We start from the raw sequence: 16,320 nt of genomic DNA, 5'->3' as shown, positions 1-16,320 counted from the left end.
TCCGGGCATGTGGATCGCGGGCGAAAGCATCGCCAAGAAGCACTTTACTCCTCCTGTGATTGCGAATCACGGTGGTGGTTGTGTGAATGTGGTTTTTCCCCTTTTTCTTTTAAGATGCTCGTGACAACTCTTCCCGTCTCTCCCCCCCCCCCCGCCATCCCACCCCCGGGTCCCTCTTTCTCCTTCCCCAGTTCTCCTCAAAGCTCTAGACAAGACAACAAGCGCAAACATCAACAAGCGGGTAAGAAGGAACAGATGGTTGGAATCAAGAGCCAGAGCCTTTCGCCTCGGGGGATTGGCGGTAAGGAGGAGAGACTCGGGCCGGGCTCGAAACCTCAGGCTTGGGCGGAGGGGGGGGGGGGGGGGAAGAGTGCGTGCCTGCATGGTGGGGGGCGTTTGTGAGTAGAGGTGGGGAGGGGATGCGCCTCTCGTTATCAGGAGCCACGGCCCGACGCGCGCTCGCCCGATCCTTTGGACGGGACGGGAGGAGTGGGCTTGCTTGTCCAGCGGGGTCCTTCTGCTGGCTGCGAGCTGGGCCGGGCCGGGGTGGGGGGTGGGGAGAAAGCGGAGGCTCCTTTCCTTCCTCGTCGTCTCCCCGGCTTGATGAAGAGAGATCGGGTTTCCTCGGAGGGCCGCCCCCCCTGTTTTCACAGCCTCCCGCCACTAACCCGAGAGCCTGTTTCCGCGACCTCAGTTAATGCCGCTGATTATTCCAAGATGAAGCGGAGGGAAGCGGGAGGCGGCCTGGCTGATGCAGAGCAGTTGCCGGCCGTCGGGAGCCGCCCCGTCCCCTCGGCCCAGGCTGCTGCTCGAAGGGAATGAATGGCAGGCCCTTCTTTAAGGGGGAAGGGGGGGGGCTCCCGGCAGATCCCACCGGCTTAGTCCTGCTAGGCCAGCGGCAGAAAGGCTCCAGTCCAGCACGTCCGTAAGTGGCCCTGGCCTCCTGCGGGTTGTTCGGTTGTTTGCATTAGGGTTGTTTTCCAGCACTGGGAAGACCCCTGGAACTGCCGCTGTCAGTAGGAAAGCAGACTATGAATATGAAGGGTCCATCAATAAAAGCTGGATGACTTATCCGATGGTTGAAAGGGGCTTCCAACCTGAACGACTGGGGATCCAGGAGAGCTCTTGAACGGCAAATCTATTATTAGGACCCGGAGTGAGAAAAAAAATAATAGCCTAGCTGTCAGAGAACGATCAAAATCACCATAAAAAATAGGAATTCTTAACACAAACATAAATGAATACAAAAGCAACACAAGTAAAACATATGTTTACTTGTTTTTCTGCTTTTTGTATTCATTTACGCTTTTGTCAAGAATTTTTACTTTTGATCTTGGTTTTGTACATCTATTGGTTATGGTTATGACTTATGTATACATATTGCATGCTTTTTTATGCAATTGAGACGGGGTGGCCAGTATATTAAATGTAATGAATAAATAAACAGATAAAATATACTGTGATTCTTGCTTATAATTCTGATTTTATTGATGCACAAAACATTGAAAAATGCATATATTTTACGGGGAAATTAGTTTGAGGACATAGAAAATAGTTTGAAAATAGGAATCCAATTACCATGTTCACATTTTCCTCCTAGCACTGACTAGCAATTTAAACTCAACAGCCAGTATTAGAACTCTTTCTTGGCCAAAAATAGCTTTCACAAAGAATTTTATGACTTTTATCCAACACTCAAAGCTAAACCACATAAGGTCAGCGGACAACTCAGGTTAGAATAACTGACCCTTGTGCCAAAATGCATCTCACAATGAAAATATACATAGGTACAAAGCTAGGATACAGGAAAGGGAGGGATGATTCAATAATATCAGGGTCACAAGGAATTGGGCACACTATGAAAATATACATATAAGCAACCTTTTCTCATCCTTTGCAACCCACTTTTCTATGGAGCTGTTTTCAAATCTGATGGTCCTCACTAGCTCTGTTATAAAACAGCCAATGTGTGTTCACTTTACAAAAGAAACCAGGGAGATTACTCAGTGCATGCATAGAATTACTCAAAGTATGTATAAATAACAGTCAAACAATTACATGATTTGTATGTGCATTCACTTTATTGTGAACTGGGATTCTGTGTGCAGCGCACAGTTGGACACAGTGTGTAACAGACTTCTCTCTGTGATGCACCTCTGAAGATGCCAGCCATAGATGCAGGCGAAACGTTAGGAACAAGATCCACCAGACCCCGGCCACAAAGCCTGGAAAACCCACCACAACCAGTTGAATCCAGCCATGAAACTCTTCAACAATTCAGTTTCAGCCTACTTTTCTTCAACCATTCCACCATGGCCTCAGTGTAGGATTCAAATAATTTAACAACTGGTTCCAGTGGCAGTGGCATAGGAGGTTAAGAGCTCGTGTATCTAATCTGGAGGAACCAGGTTTGATTCCCAGCTCTGCCACCTGAGCTGTGGAGGCTTATCTGGGGAATTCAGATTAGCCTGTACACTCCCACACACGCCAGCTGGGTGACCTTGGGCTAGTCACAGCTTCTCAGAGCTCTCTCAGCCCCACCTCTCACAGGGTGTTTGTTGTGAGGGGGGAAGGGCAAGGAGATTGTAAGCCCCTTTGAATCTCCTGCAGGAGAGAAAGGGGGGATATAAATCAGCTCTCCTCACTCAACTCTCCTCCTCCTCCTCCTCCTCCTCCTCCTCCTCCCTCCTCCTCCTCCTTCTCCTCCTCCTCCTCCTCCTCCTCCTCCTCCTCCTCCTCCTCTTCTTCTTCTTCTTCTTCTTCTTCTTCTTCTTCTTCTTCTTCTTCTTCTTCTTCTTCTTTTTCTTTTTCTTCTTCTTCAGTGGTGGGATTCAAATAATTTAACAACTGGTTGTTTACAAGCACCATTTTAACAACTGGTTCTGCCAAAGTGGTGTGAACCTGCTGAATCCCACCACTGTACGGCCTTCAAACACCTGGCCAAAGTACAGAGGCGTAGCTCCAAAGGGATGGGGGGAGTGCGCTACGCACTGGACGCGCACTCCTGTGGGAGTGTGGTGGGGGCATGGCGGGGACGTGGCATGGGGTGTGGCGGTGGCATTCTGGGGTGTGATGAAGCGGAGGACATGCCTGTGCACGGGCGCTTTCCCCCCTTTCTACGCCTCTGCCAAAGTATCAGGGACAGCAGTTGGCTGGCCCTTGGTCAACAGTTAGAGCTGGGTATCATCAACTTATAGATGCCCTGCCCTGCCCCCCCCCCACACCGGCTGGGCTCCCAGCTGGCAGCTGGCTGTCCCTTCTGCCCTCCCCTTCAGCAGAGGCGTAGCTAGGGAAAATGGAGCCCAGTGCAAAATCTGAGTCCCCCCATGGTGCCACACTTCATCGCCACTGGCTTTAACAAGCCATAATGGGCACAGATTAAGAAGACAGGTGGTAGGCTTCACAGGTACAAATATTCTATCCATATTGACTTGGAAAAGCAGACTGAAACAGTCCGAACTGCCAACCAGAAACAAAACAAAACCCTAAAGCTATGTAGCCTACATTCCCTTTTTGCTCATAGTCATACTTCTCTCTCCCTTACACTCCTGTGTCAGTTTTATACCACTAAAAAACTTTAGATGGTAAGTTCCTTGGGGCTGGGCTCTGTGCTTTTGTTTATGCTACAAAGTGTTAGAAGAAGGAGGAGGAGGAGAAGGAGAAGGAGAAGGAGGAGGAGGAGAAGAAGGAGAAGGAGAAGAGGAATAATAATTTGGATTTATACCCCCCTTTCTCTCCTGTAAGGAGACTCAAAGGGGCTTACAATCTCCTTTCCCTTTCTCTCCCCACAACAGACACCCTGTGAGGTAGGTGGGGCTGAGAGAACTCAGAAGAACTGTAACTAGTCCAAGGTCACCCAGCTGGCATGCACAGGTTAATCTAGTTTCCCAGATAAACCTCCACAGCTCAAATGGCAGAGCAGGGAATCAAACCCGGTTCTCCAGATTAGAGTGCTCTTAACCACTACGCCACCTGCTCTTAACCACTACGCCACTGCTGCTCTTACATTAAAACATGGACAATATGGACATATACACGCAACTTTTTAAAACAGTATTTTAACTCTCAAAGAACACAATATTGTGTGGCAAGTGTACCAAGAATTCCGTTAGACAGCTGTAGCCCCCCATCACAAAATTACAAATTTCACAATTCCTTAAAGAGAGGGAAGGCCCATTTCAGCAGTTAAATCCATCGTAGTGTGCCCCATAATTTTTCTTTGATAGTATGTATAGCTAGATCTTTATTTGGAGTCTCATTCAATAGAAGTACCAGTGGCTCCAATGACTTTGCATTCCCATCACCCCCTACCTCCCCCAGGAAACCACAGTTAGCTATAGCTGCCAAATCCTGAGATAGCAAATATGGGGCACAGGGAAAATAATCTGCCATGAAAGATTTGGCATGAAAGCAGAAGGGTGTAAGCCTGGGTGTGTTTCAGAGAGTGGGGGGGGGGGGGTTATAAATGTAAAGTTCCCAATCCCTTTGATAGTGCTTGAATAAAAACTTCCCCTTAAGGCATCTTTAAGTTTAGCATTTGGCACATTTTGTGGTACATAATCCCCATGCAGACACTTATCTTGGCTGAGACACAGGGGCAATATTTTCACAAGGATGAATTGTTCTTGACCAGTTGCACAAACAGTGTCGCCCACAGCACCAGGCAAGACACCATTTCCATATCCTCACTGTTATGGTTTTTCCAAGTGCAGAAATCAAACTGTCTTCAGGGACGGCAAAATCTGAAATCTCACTGTGAAAAATGCCACCAGACTTGTGGCAAATGACATTTAAATGATTGGACCTTAACTTCTCATTCATTAGTGGTGACATAGTAAATCTGTCCTTGGCCAAGGAAGACATTTTATTCCCCAACTTTAGGGCAGTTTTTATTCCAAATTGTAACTTTTTCATGCTGATAATTCTTTTGAGAACCTTGGAACCTGATTAGACACTATTAAAACAGTTAAAACCAAAGCTAAAACACACAAACAAAAACATAATAATAACCACCAAAACAAAACGGTTTTTACTTGCTGGCAGAAGATGATATCAGAAGGGAAAAGCCCTGTCTCCCTGGGAAGACTACAATACAGCTCCCTTTACCAAAACTGTTGCTGGGTTCAGGGTTTTTTTTACGATTATTCATTCTGATTTTTTTACACACAGATTTGGCTACTGTGGAGCATTCTCTAGTTACAGCTATATTAGATTACTGCAGTGCACTTGATGTGAACGGGAAGCCTTTGGAAAGTGTGCAGAAACTTTAGCTGGTGCATAATGCTGCTGCCAGGATACTGACTGGACTGGGGCATAGGGACCATATCATTCTAGTCTTGGTCTAGCTACACTGACTCCCAATCTATTCCCAGGCACAATTTAAGGTCCTAGTGGTGACTTTTACAGTTTCAGGCCAGCATACAAACCTACCTGACCCTGACAGTCATTTTCAGAGGGCCTGTTATAAGTGTCCTCATCTTCTGAGATTAGGCTGGTGGCATCCCAAGAATGGGTTTTCTCAGTCATGCCATAAACCTCCCGAATTCTCTCTCCAGCTGTTCCCTTCCACCAGTGGGTGAGGACTTCCTTGGTCTTCTGGTGTTCCCACAGTGATACCTCTTTTATCCTGCTGTTTTTTAAAGGGGGGGGATAATGTTTTTGTATGTGGATTTTAGCTAACTGCTTTTATTTAGCTTTAATAATTTAAAATATTTTAATACGTATGTGCTCACCCTGTTAGTTACCATGGTGCTCTCTATGAAAGCAGAAAGGCAGGGTGTAAATTGTGTGAATAAATGAGCAAATTGTACGAAAGGTAGCATTAAAATGTTTGATAAATAAATAAAACAATTAAAAGGGTAGAAATAAAAGGCAGACTAGCTTGCACAGTTCTTATTGCCCCCTACACCTAACATTTCTTAATCACTCTAAGTTCTATATATAGAACATGAGTCTGTGCACAAAGGTCATGGTTTACAACTGGTAGGGTAGAGAAGGTCCAACACAGGTGATAGAATGAATAATGAGAAGTGGGGAGGATGTAGTTTCAGGTGGCAAGAGAAGCACAATGAAGCCATGCTCAGGTGACAGAAAAGGTTTGAACCAGTGCAGCTCATTGGAGCCAATGGGACATAGGGTGGAATATGAGGTCATGGCGCAAAGAGAAATGTTTCTTACCCCATCCAGTGAGCATACGGAGCTGGTTTCCCTTTCCCCACCTGCTGGTTCTCCCCCCCCCCAAATGGTTGCTGCTGACCACCTCCACCCCACCACACTTGTTCTCTGAAATCAGACATATGCCTTCCTTGAAGGGAGAGGAATGACTGTAAGGGTTTTCTGTGAGGAAAATCAGTGGGTGCTAGGAGGTATAAGCATCCCCTGCCTATCCACTGATCAATATAAACTCCCCTCCCCCACATGCTAACAGAAAACTCACCCGCCTGGCATGCCATTCTTCCATGAGGTTTCCTTATTTTGACACATATAGATTAAGAATTTCTCCGTTGCCCCAGCCCACAGGAAGCGTCTTCCAGAATGCAAAGGAAATGTCAATACCAGAATGGCCCTTTGGGATCAGGTTTGCATTTTCCTGCCACAGGCTGTATAAATAGCTGGTTCCTGTGAATTGTGGAGAGGTGATGGGGGATCCACTATTGTGGAATAGGAACAGCTGGAATATGCCAGTCAAACTGCTTGTACACTGTGGCTGGTGCTTTTCTATGAGAAATGATTATCCATCATCACCATCCTAGTTATAAAACATCTGTGGACTCCACCCTCCCCTCCTTAGTGGAAAATTCCTATTGCGTTGGTCAGCGAGGACAAACTGTTTTCTTGCCTCTGTATACTTAGCTGACATTGAAGAAGGGCCCATGAATAAAACACAAAGGCAGCAAAAGTTTAACCAAGCGATTAAATCATGATGCAATGTACCAATGAACAAAGAATTAGACATTCCCTGAGGTGAAACGTTTTTCTTGTTTCCTGAACCTAGATAATGGCCCATTATAAGTGGAAGGCTTATCTCAGGGCTCTTCACTGCACAGTGGACTTGTAGTGAGATGTCCTTGCATTTCTGTGTTTACACATGAGGAGGCAGCCCACAGGTCTCTCCCCCACTTCCCCCCCCTCCACACTTTCTCTCTCTCTTCCTGATGCTGTTGTGGCAGGGAAGAGAGAGACTTGTTTTAAAAGAAAGAGGTTTGAAAAAAAAGTTTTTAAAAGCCCCCCTTCCTGATCATCAGGGAGAGCAGAAGTAGAGAAGGAGAGGTGGGGTGGGGTGGAGCCAAAAAGAGACCCTGCTTGTACTATTCCTTTTAAAAACCCTCTTGGTTAATATTATATCAAGATATCAATATCTCAGTATAATCATTTAGTGAAGCAAGCAAGAAGGAGCAAGTGACTCAAAAGGGGGCGCAGGGGAAAGCCAGAACATCAGGGTGAAGATAGGGAGTCTGGCAGTGGGCAGAGGGAAGATGTCCCGGGCAAAACTGTGCTCACTGGCAAATCTGTCCTGCTTTGGTGGCGAAGCGAATTAAAGTCATGCTAGAAGTGGTCTCGCTTGTCCTGGAGAGAATGGAAAGTAAAAGCAGGGCTTCAAAAAAATACATCCATACAAGAAATCTTGCTGCAATGGACATTTTCCCCCATTATTTACACAACACAAGCCTTTATTGGCATATAAAACGGGACAAAGTTTTAAAACAAAACAAGGTTAAGAAATACAGTTAAAATTGCTAAAATTACTAATTTCCAGTATAAAATTTGCAACAGTTTCACAAAAGAGCACATCAGAGCTGTTCAGGAGATTGGGTATCTTATAACACTCATGCCACTGAGAACATTTCAAGAAAATGGAATTCATGTATTTCATGCGTATCTTATTGTATTTAGGGCATAGAAACAAAGAATGGTCAAGTGTTTCAACCGTAGTCCTATCACATGAACAAACTCTTTTAGAACATTCCATATTCTTAAATCTTCCCTCCAGCAGAGCTGATGGCAGCACATTACATCTTGCAGTAGCCAAGGCTCTCCTCTGTGTGGGATTTATCAGCAGACGAAGATATGCTGCCATAATTCCACGCTCGCATGGGATTAATAATGTAGTCGGAGAACAGGTTGTCTTGGCAGCACGAGTCAAATTATGAAAATCAAGATCCAAGAGCCTATTCTTAACTAGTCTGAAGGCTTCCACCTTTTCCCCCCATTATGCAGCAGACACATACATAACTGGCCAACATTCAACATCAAATTCATTGGTTAAAATATACTTCCTCAGAAATGTGAGCGCAGGGATGCTAGGAAAATTTACCATTTGGAGAGGGCCAACAACAGGATTATGTTCCACTTGAGTTCCACTTAAACTCTTCAAGAAACTATTAGGGGGATTTGAGTGCTAGATGATACATGTTGCATCTGCATTCTTCTGTAGGAGAGCTATCCACAAGTTATCCACCCAGAGTCTGAATCATTTTGATCAGTGCTTGGGAAACTCATCTGCAAGAAGTGTCACCAATGAAAAGAAACAATGTAAGGACATTGTTCTTGGCCCTTGGAAACCTTACTAAGCCTCATTAGACTTTGACAGAATTTTTAGTGAAACATCAAATTACAACATGGGTGGTGGCTGGTGCTCTCCAAGCTGACGTTACATGTAAAACACAGCAGAGAGGACATCATATTTGATTCAGGGAGATCTCGGTTCAAAAAGTTGCTCATTCATGGAGCTTGCTAGATGACTTTAGGCCAGTTTCTCTCTCTCATCTTAACTAGACTAAAGATTTTTTGTGTGATTAAAATGCCAGTGGAAAACTCCTTAGTAGAAGACAAGATGGGTACACAACAGGTGCACAGTAGGGATGTGAAACAGAAAACAGAGCAGATTCTTCTATCACTTAAAAAAATGACAGTCAGATTCTTTAATATCACAATTAAATGAGTCACATTAGGTAAAACCAGTCGAAAAGCTGTTTCTGTTGATTTCAAAGGGAAATGTATTTCTTTTACCTCTGTCATCGATCTGGAAATTGTACCTTTCACCAAATGCCAGGCAGACAGGAGAAGCATTTGCATTCATTTTTTAAAAAATGAATATTAATTTTTATTAGTGGTGTATTCAATACATAAGAGTAGTTATTATTGTTATTATTATTAAAAATTTAGAGACATTTTGTAATCATACAAAATAACATACATAGGCTGATTAACCAACCACGGGGCAGCTGCTGTGTGCTGGCAGCTGGAGAATGGGCCAGGAGCGGAAGCATGTCGGGGCAAAAAATCTTGTCCCAATGCAATTCCTCCCAGCAGCATGCCGAGAGAGGAAGCTTGTTGGGGCAAGTTTTGTTGTCCTGATGCACTTCCTCTTGCAGAAAGAGAGAGCACTTCTGGCGTGACTTTTGCACCACAGTGGGGTAAGGGTGGGGCAGAGCCAGTCATGGGTAATTACCCATACATACAACAATCATTTATGGCACCTTAATGGAGTAAAATCCAGCAAGGGATGAGATGGTTAATCCTGAAACATCATTTACAAGGCTTGGAACATGTAGCAAAGACTCACTCCTAACCAATCATCACACATTCCAAGCTTAGCCCGGCATTTCAAAGAAGAAGCAGGGCCTGGCAGGACAGTGGCGGCAAGCTGCCCTCCTGTCTGGCCTGGCACTGGCCCACTCAGTCCCCCCAATCCTCCCCCCAAAGAAGATGCAGGGCCTGGAGGGGCAGTGGCAGCAAACTGCCCTCTCTCTTGGCACAAGACAGGCCTGTCCACTCTGCCACCCAGCATTCATCCCCAAAGAAGAAGCAGAGCCCAGTGGGGCAGCGACAGCAAGCAGCCTTCCTGCCAGGTCCAGTTCCCTGCCCAACCTTCCCCCACCAAAAGAAGCAGGGCCCCATAGCACAGTGGTCTGCTCCTGCCACCTCCCGCTTGACTCTCCCTCCTTCAAGAGAGTCGTAGCTGGTGGGTGGGCAGTGTTCACCCCACATGCAATCCAGTGCTCCACTATCACTACCCAGAGGTATAGCAAGGGGGGAAAGTGCCCGGTGCACTGGTGCATCCTCCGCTGCGACCCCGGAATGCCCCGACCCCGGAATGCCCCGCCACGCCCCCGCCACGCCTTCACCACACCCCCACAGGGGGGAAAGTGCAGGAGGAAGCCATACTTGCCTCCTTCCCCCATGGTGTCCTTCTCCCTACCAGGACTAGGTCCCTGTGGTGAGCTTTGAAGAACTTCCTGCATGGGAACATTCTGTCAAGCTGCATCTGAGCTGGAAGAGCCTGTTTGGCAAAGTTAGGGGGCCTGCCTCTGTGTGTGTATGATGAAAGGGGGGAATTTGAAAAAGAAGATCCTGTTTGCAAGGTTAGGGGAGCCTGTCTGTCTGTGTGTATGTGGAGGGGGGAAGAATCTGATAAAGAAGAGACTGTTTGCAAAGTTAGGGAGCCTGTGTGTGTGTGTGTGAGGGGGTATCTGTAAGTAATTTTTTTCTATGAATAATTGAGCAAGGTTTTCATTATCTGTGGTAAATTGCAGGGGCAAGGGGGAAAGAAAGGCAGGAGGGATTGACCCCCTTGGTGGGTGCCATTAACCCACCAACAGTTTTCTAGTCAGTTGAATTTGTTCATATAATGGCCTTTACTACTAGTACCTTGTTTCCCCAAAAGTAAGACAGGGTCTTATTTTAATGTTTGCTCCAAAAGATGCATTAGGGCTTATTTTCAGGGAATGTCTTACTTTTTTTCCAAGATTTTGTGCCCCCCACGTGACCAGATCAGCTGCACTGGGGAATCTGTAACTAGGGCTTATTTTTGGAGTTGGTCTTATTTTTGGGAAAACAAGGGTATGTATACAATATATGAGGGACAATATTTTGTACTTCTGCCCTCTCAAAAGAAAACGCACATCTGAACCTGCAAAACTGAGGTAGTTACACAAGAATATGAAAAGTTTGGTGGAAATAACTGAGGGTAAACCTTATAAAACCCACAGGAGAAAAAAAGATCAACACACAAACACACAAATGCTGTGCAGAAAGTTTTAGAGGTTATGGATTAGCCAATTGGAGGACAGAACGAAGGAATGAATAGGCTGTGGGGAGAAGAGAAAATCCAGAAATAGGCAGGGTTGAGGAGGGAGAAATCAGCCGGCTAAATGGGTGAACAAGCAGGGAGTTAGAAGCAGAAAAGAGGAAGTGCGTTTTTGCTCTCCTTCCTATGAATACTTATAGGTCCTGCTCTTGTGTACTATATTCCCAAATGGAAAGTGATTTGGGTTGGATTACTGAAGCTCCATAGCACACATCATGCTGAAGCTGAATCTGGTTGGAGACCTCCTGGCAACTTCTATCTGTCTATCTAGCCAGTTTGGCCATCATATGGATTTAAAAAATCCACCAGGAGGTGGGGGGTGGGGAGCATCTAGGACTACCCAAGGGAACAATCAGTTTTGCATAAAAATCATTATATATATAAAAAGAAGAGGGATTACGTTACGTTTTAAAATGCTGAGTTCTTGCAGTACTATTTCACAAAATCCCAGCTACCATTTTGGGTTACCCGGACAGCCTAGAACACAGGTGTCAAACTCGCGGCCCTCCAGATGTTATGGACTACAGTTCCCATCATCCCCTGCCAGCATCATGCTGGCAGGGAATGATGGGAACTGTAGTCCATAACATTTGGAGGGCCGCGAGTTGACACCTGTGGCCTAGAACAACATTGCCAAGGCGTCTATGCGCCTTGGACGTAGGGTTGCCAGCTCTGGGTTGGGAAATGCCATGAGATTTTGGGGGTGGAGCCTGTGGAGGGTGAGGTTTGGGAAGGGGTTAGGGCAGGGGTCCCCAAACTACGGCCCGGGGGCCAAATGTGGCCCCCTGAAGGCATTTATCCGGCCCGCCAGGCATGGCGGAGATGGCTCCATTCATATGCAGTGGGGGCTTGAGGGAGAGGAAGAACCGGCCCCAACAGCTGTTGATTGCAATTACATGATGGCACCCCCAAATCTCCATGAATTTTCTGACCCAGAGTTGGAAACCTTACATGTGGCAATGCCTGCTCCGCCCTTCCCTCTCAGCTACTCCATGTGTTGCTCTCAGGCTTTCTGTTCCGCCTCACTCCCATTGGCATCAGCCAGGCTGGCGAATCGCTCACTGGCTGCTAGGGAGGAAAGAACCCAGGAAGATACCTGATTCTGGGTTAGATGGAATGCTTCATTGGGAAAGTTCTGCTTTTTTTTTTTTTACAGGGGAAGGTATTCCACAGCCTCCCCAACAATATTTGGAGCCCACCCTTTACTTGACATACTTTGGTCACTGTTCTAAAAATAGACCATGACAGAAAGGCTGAAAGGTGAAATCAAACATTTTACAATAATTTGTGCATAGGAATTTGTTCATAGTTTTTTTTAGTCTGGCCCTCCAACAGTCTGAGGGACAGTGAACTGGCCCCCTGTTTAAAAAGTTTGGGGACCCCTGGGTTAGGGTTAGGGGCTTCAATGAGGTATAATGCCATAGTCCACCTCCAAAGCAGCCATTTCCTCCAGATGAACTGATCTCTGTTGCCTGGAGATCAGTCGTAATAGCAGGAGATCTCAGCCACCACCCGGAGGTTGGCAATGCTACTTGGATGTCACAGGAAAAGAGGAAAGTGGCCAAAATGACACCTGACCCAGAAGCTAAACATTTGTTGGAGGAAGCAGCAGTGGGAAGAAGGGGAGATAATATTGCATGGAGGGACTGGGGAGAGAGAGAGTTAGCAAGAGGGCATGGAGAGGGGATGTAAAGAAAGACTGAAGGAAAGACAAGAGCTGGAATAAAATGAAAGGGGGGAAAAGAGGAGAAATGGTCCCAGTCAGGAGTGGAGGCAAACAGGAGGAAGAACTGGCAGTAGGGGGCTGACAAACAGAAGGGTCAGGCAGTGGTCCAAGTGAGGGGACAAGTAGTGATGGTGGAAGGGAGAAAAGAACAAATGAGGGGGGGGTAAAGGCAAATAAAAAAGGGGGACACGGGGACTGGAAAGGGAAAATCAGATTTGTCCTTACCTGTTGCCCCCAGTGCTTCCCCTTTTGTCTGCATGCCTGTATTCTTTTTACTCTACTCTCACCTCTGTTCAAGTAAGTTTTGGAGACAGCATAAAAGCTAGCAAAACCTGAATGTTGGGATGAATGTATGTTCACAAGCAACAATGCCTTCAATGGTGTAAACAAATTATATGCCTTCAATTGAAATGAAGTTAGAGGGATTTATGAATGCTCAACTTTCTCTGGATTGTACCCCAAACAACTCCAATCTCTTTAATCTGGGTGGATGAAACATGGATTTCCTATTCATATGCATAACTTCTGCAACAGAGTGGCTAGGAAGCAAAACTAATATTCCATGTGCTTCCCATTTGTGGAAGATATCAATTCTAGAACACATTTAAGGTATTAAGAGGCTAGTCTTTTTTTCTGTTTTTTACAGAGCAGCAGATTATAGAAACAGCTCTTGATAAATCCCAGCAATAGCACTCTACAATCTGCTACTTTTCTTGAGTGATAGATTGCCATATCATATCTCGAAAGAAATTCTTCGAGTGATTAGGCACACAAAGAAAAGGTGCTGAACTGCACTGCAGGACGATCATCACTGAGGAACCACGTATGTTGAAAGTGTTATGAAAGCTGACATGCTAACATAATACTGCTCGTCCATTTTGAGCCAAACTGCACTGTTGTGTATTGTGTTATGTTATGTATTGTACTTCTTTCTTTGATTTTTTAAAAAAAATGCCTTTCCTCCCTTTGGGGTCTCAGAATGGCCGACATCATTCTCTTCTCCTCCATTTTATTTTCACAACAGCACAGTAAGGTGGGCTAAGCTGGGAGTATGTGGCTGGCGCAGGATCACCCAGCTCGTTTCCATGGTGGAGTGGAGCTTTGAACCCAAGACTCCCAGATTTCTAATCACTACAGACACTAACTCTACAGTTACATTTTTAAGTTGTTTAAATTCACCAGTTCAGTTAAAATGACAATGAAAGCAAAGGCACATAACTTTTCATGCAGATAAAAAAAAATGGCGGGGAAGGTTCTTATCTAGTCCTTTGCATGCAGTGTTGGTTTTCCACTTACATAAAATCATTCATGTAGGACAGCTTTTGAAAAATGTAATTTCAGTCTGAAATGTACATGCTGATATACCACCTCAACACCGTTAGCACTTCTTTCTGCGGTGCTGGATTTAGACGAAGAGAGGCCCTAGGCTATTTCACTTGTGAGGCCCCTCCCAATCCCCCATCCTCATAACTAGAGGAAGATAGGGTTCACAAAATGGGGTTGACTTCAGTGAAGTCCTGGAAGAACAAAATCAGCAGAGAAATCATAGCTAGTGTTGAGTTATTGGCTTAAGACAGTATTATTCTGAAATGGAATGCAAGGAAAATTACTGAAGAGTTGTTTAGAGACTACAGTGCGTTATGTCAGCATGTGTAAGAAAGGCCTATGACAGCGTCAAATAGGTAAATCCAGCACTGCTGCTGCTGTGTGTAGCTTAGCCCTGAGAGTGAATTTGGAAAGCTGGTTTCACACAGTGTTGATGAGATTGATTTACAACCCAGGAAACCTGCAGTTTCAGTCCTCTGTTGTAAAGGAAACAGGTAGCCCTAGTAAAGTCCTTCTCTCAACCTCAACCCATTATCTGAATTCTGGAGTTAATAATAGTGACTTGGTTGATACAGCCAAGGCACAGATTGGAGTTCAAACAGTGGCTTTATTGATCAGGAGACTAACAGTCCAAATACTTCACCCTGTGCCTCATCCACCTTGGGCCCATTCACTGTCTTACACCTGATATGTCAGCCACTGTCTGCCCCCAACTACTCCTCATTACCATCTTCAAATGCTTCCCAATACAGTGGAACCTCGGTTTTCTTTGGTAATCCGTCCGAAAAGAATAGATGAAAACCGAAACCGATGAAAACCGAGGCTAACTTTTCCATAGGAAACTTTTCCATAAATCCAATTACCGGTAATCTGTTCTAGGCACTCCAAAAAACATACCCAAAACACATTTTTTTGGTGAATAAACATAGTGTTTAATGCTGAAAACAGTAACAAACAATAACACTGGGACCAGCTTCAGAGCCAGTGGACCAATGTTGCACCAGAAAGCTGTCCAAAGAGGTCTGTATCTGACACCTCTTTAAGATTTGTCTGAAATGGGGCAAGACATTGTGATTAAACAAGTTGCAGACATGGCCTGCAACAGCTTTGTCCGGGTGATTTTTCTCCACAAACCCCTGCACCTTACTGGAAATCGATGAAAACCGAGACAAATTTTTCACTGAAAAAATCGATGAAAACTGAAACCGATGAAAACCGAAGGCAATGAAAACTGAGGTTCCACTGTATTTGTTTTCCCTGGCTCCCAAGGGAGTGGTCCTTTGTCATCCCTCCTGTGCCACCTTTGTCATCCTTATGACAAACCCTCTCTGCTCAGGGCTGCTGCACCTAAAATTATGACTATATCAGGGCAAACCCTGTTGCACCTCCTTGCCTGCCATGCCCTTTGTCAGAATGTGCCTTGCCCACCACACACTGTAAAGAACTATGCAAATGTTAGATATCATTTTAAAAGGACTGGAGCGCTGTTCTTATAATATTATCAAGGAAGGCAGAGCCTGTGTTTAATTTCTGAAAAGGGAAGTGGTGGGTCTTAGGCAGAGATGCCAGCCCCCAGGTTGGCCCTGGGGATCTTCCAGAATTACAGTTCATCTCTAGACTACGAGATCAGTTCCCCCAGGAAAGGATGAAAGCTTCGGATAGACTCTGTTTCATTGTGAGGTCCTGTCCTTCCCAGGCTTTATTGGGAAATCTCCTGAAGTTTCCCAACCTGGATCTGGCAACCCTATCCCCCATCCCCTGCTGACAGACAGGGTTACCATGGCAACCCTAGGCTTAGGCCTGTATGGGATTCCTACAATCTGCCTTGGAAAAATGTCCCATTACTTCCCTGGAAGCAGTGTTTGAGTCTGTAGCTGCCCGTGGCTTGATGATAAGGGAAAGCACTATGTACATGCTCAGAAATATTTTACTTTATGACTTTATGGATGTTTCTTTTGAAAGGGGACATGACTAAAGAAGGGAAGGGCTAATATTAAATGGGTAGTTGTTAAAAGAGGAAGTGGGAGCAATTAGAACAAGATCAGCTGAACTTGCAAGATAATTTTTTCCCCTGCGCATACCACCAACAGTGCATTTTTAAGCGGAGTTACACCCATGGAAGTCAATGGGCTTACAATGGCGTAACTCTGCATAGGATTGCACTGTGAGTTAAGAAACA

At 45.3% G+C, this 16,320-nt stretch overlaps 1 long non-coding RNA gene across 1 annotated transcript in view; it reads left to right on the top strand.

Annotated features, from left to right (window-relative positions):
• LOC125439441 overlaps nt 1-16,320 on the top strand; it is a 97,302-nt gene that overhangs the window by 339 nt on the left and 80,643 nt on the right. Inside the window, exon 2 of the long non-coding RNA XR_007245533.1 lies at nt 192-301. This is a non-coding gene — a long non-coding RNA (uncharacterized LOC125439441). The remainder of the gene's footprint in view (nt 1-191; nt 302-16,320) is intronic.

Source organism: Sphaerodactylus townsendi, linkage group LG01 (genome assembly GCF_021028975.2).
Source record: "Sphaerodactylus townsendi isolate TG3544 linkage group LG01, MPM_Stown_v2.3, whole genome shotgun sequence".
Taxonomy (NCBI): domain Eukaryota; kingdom Metazoa; phylum Chordata; class Lepidosauria; order Squamata; family Sphaerodactylidae; genus Sphaerodactylus; species Sphaerodactylus townsendi.
This window is presented reverse-complemented; position numbering and strand designations above follow the sequence as displayed.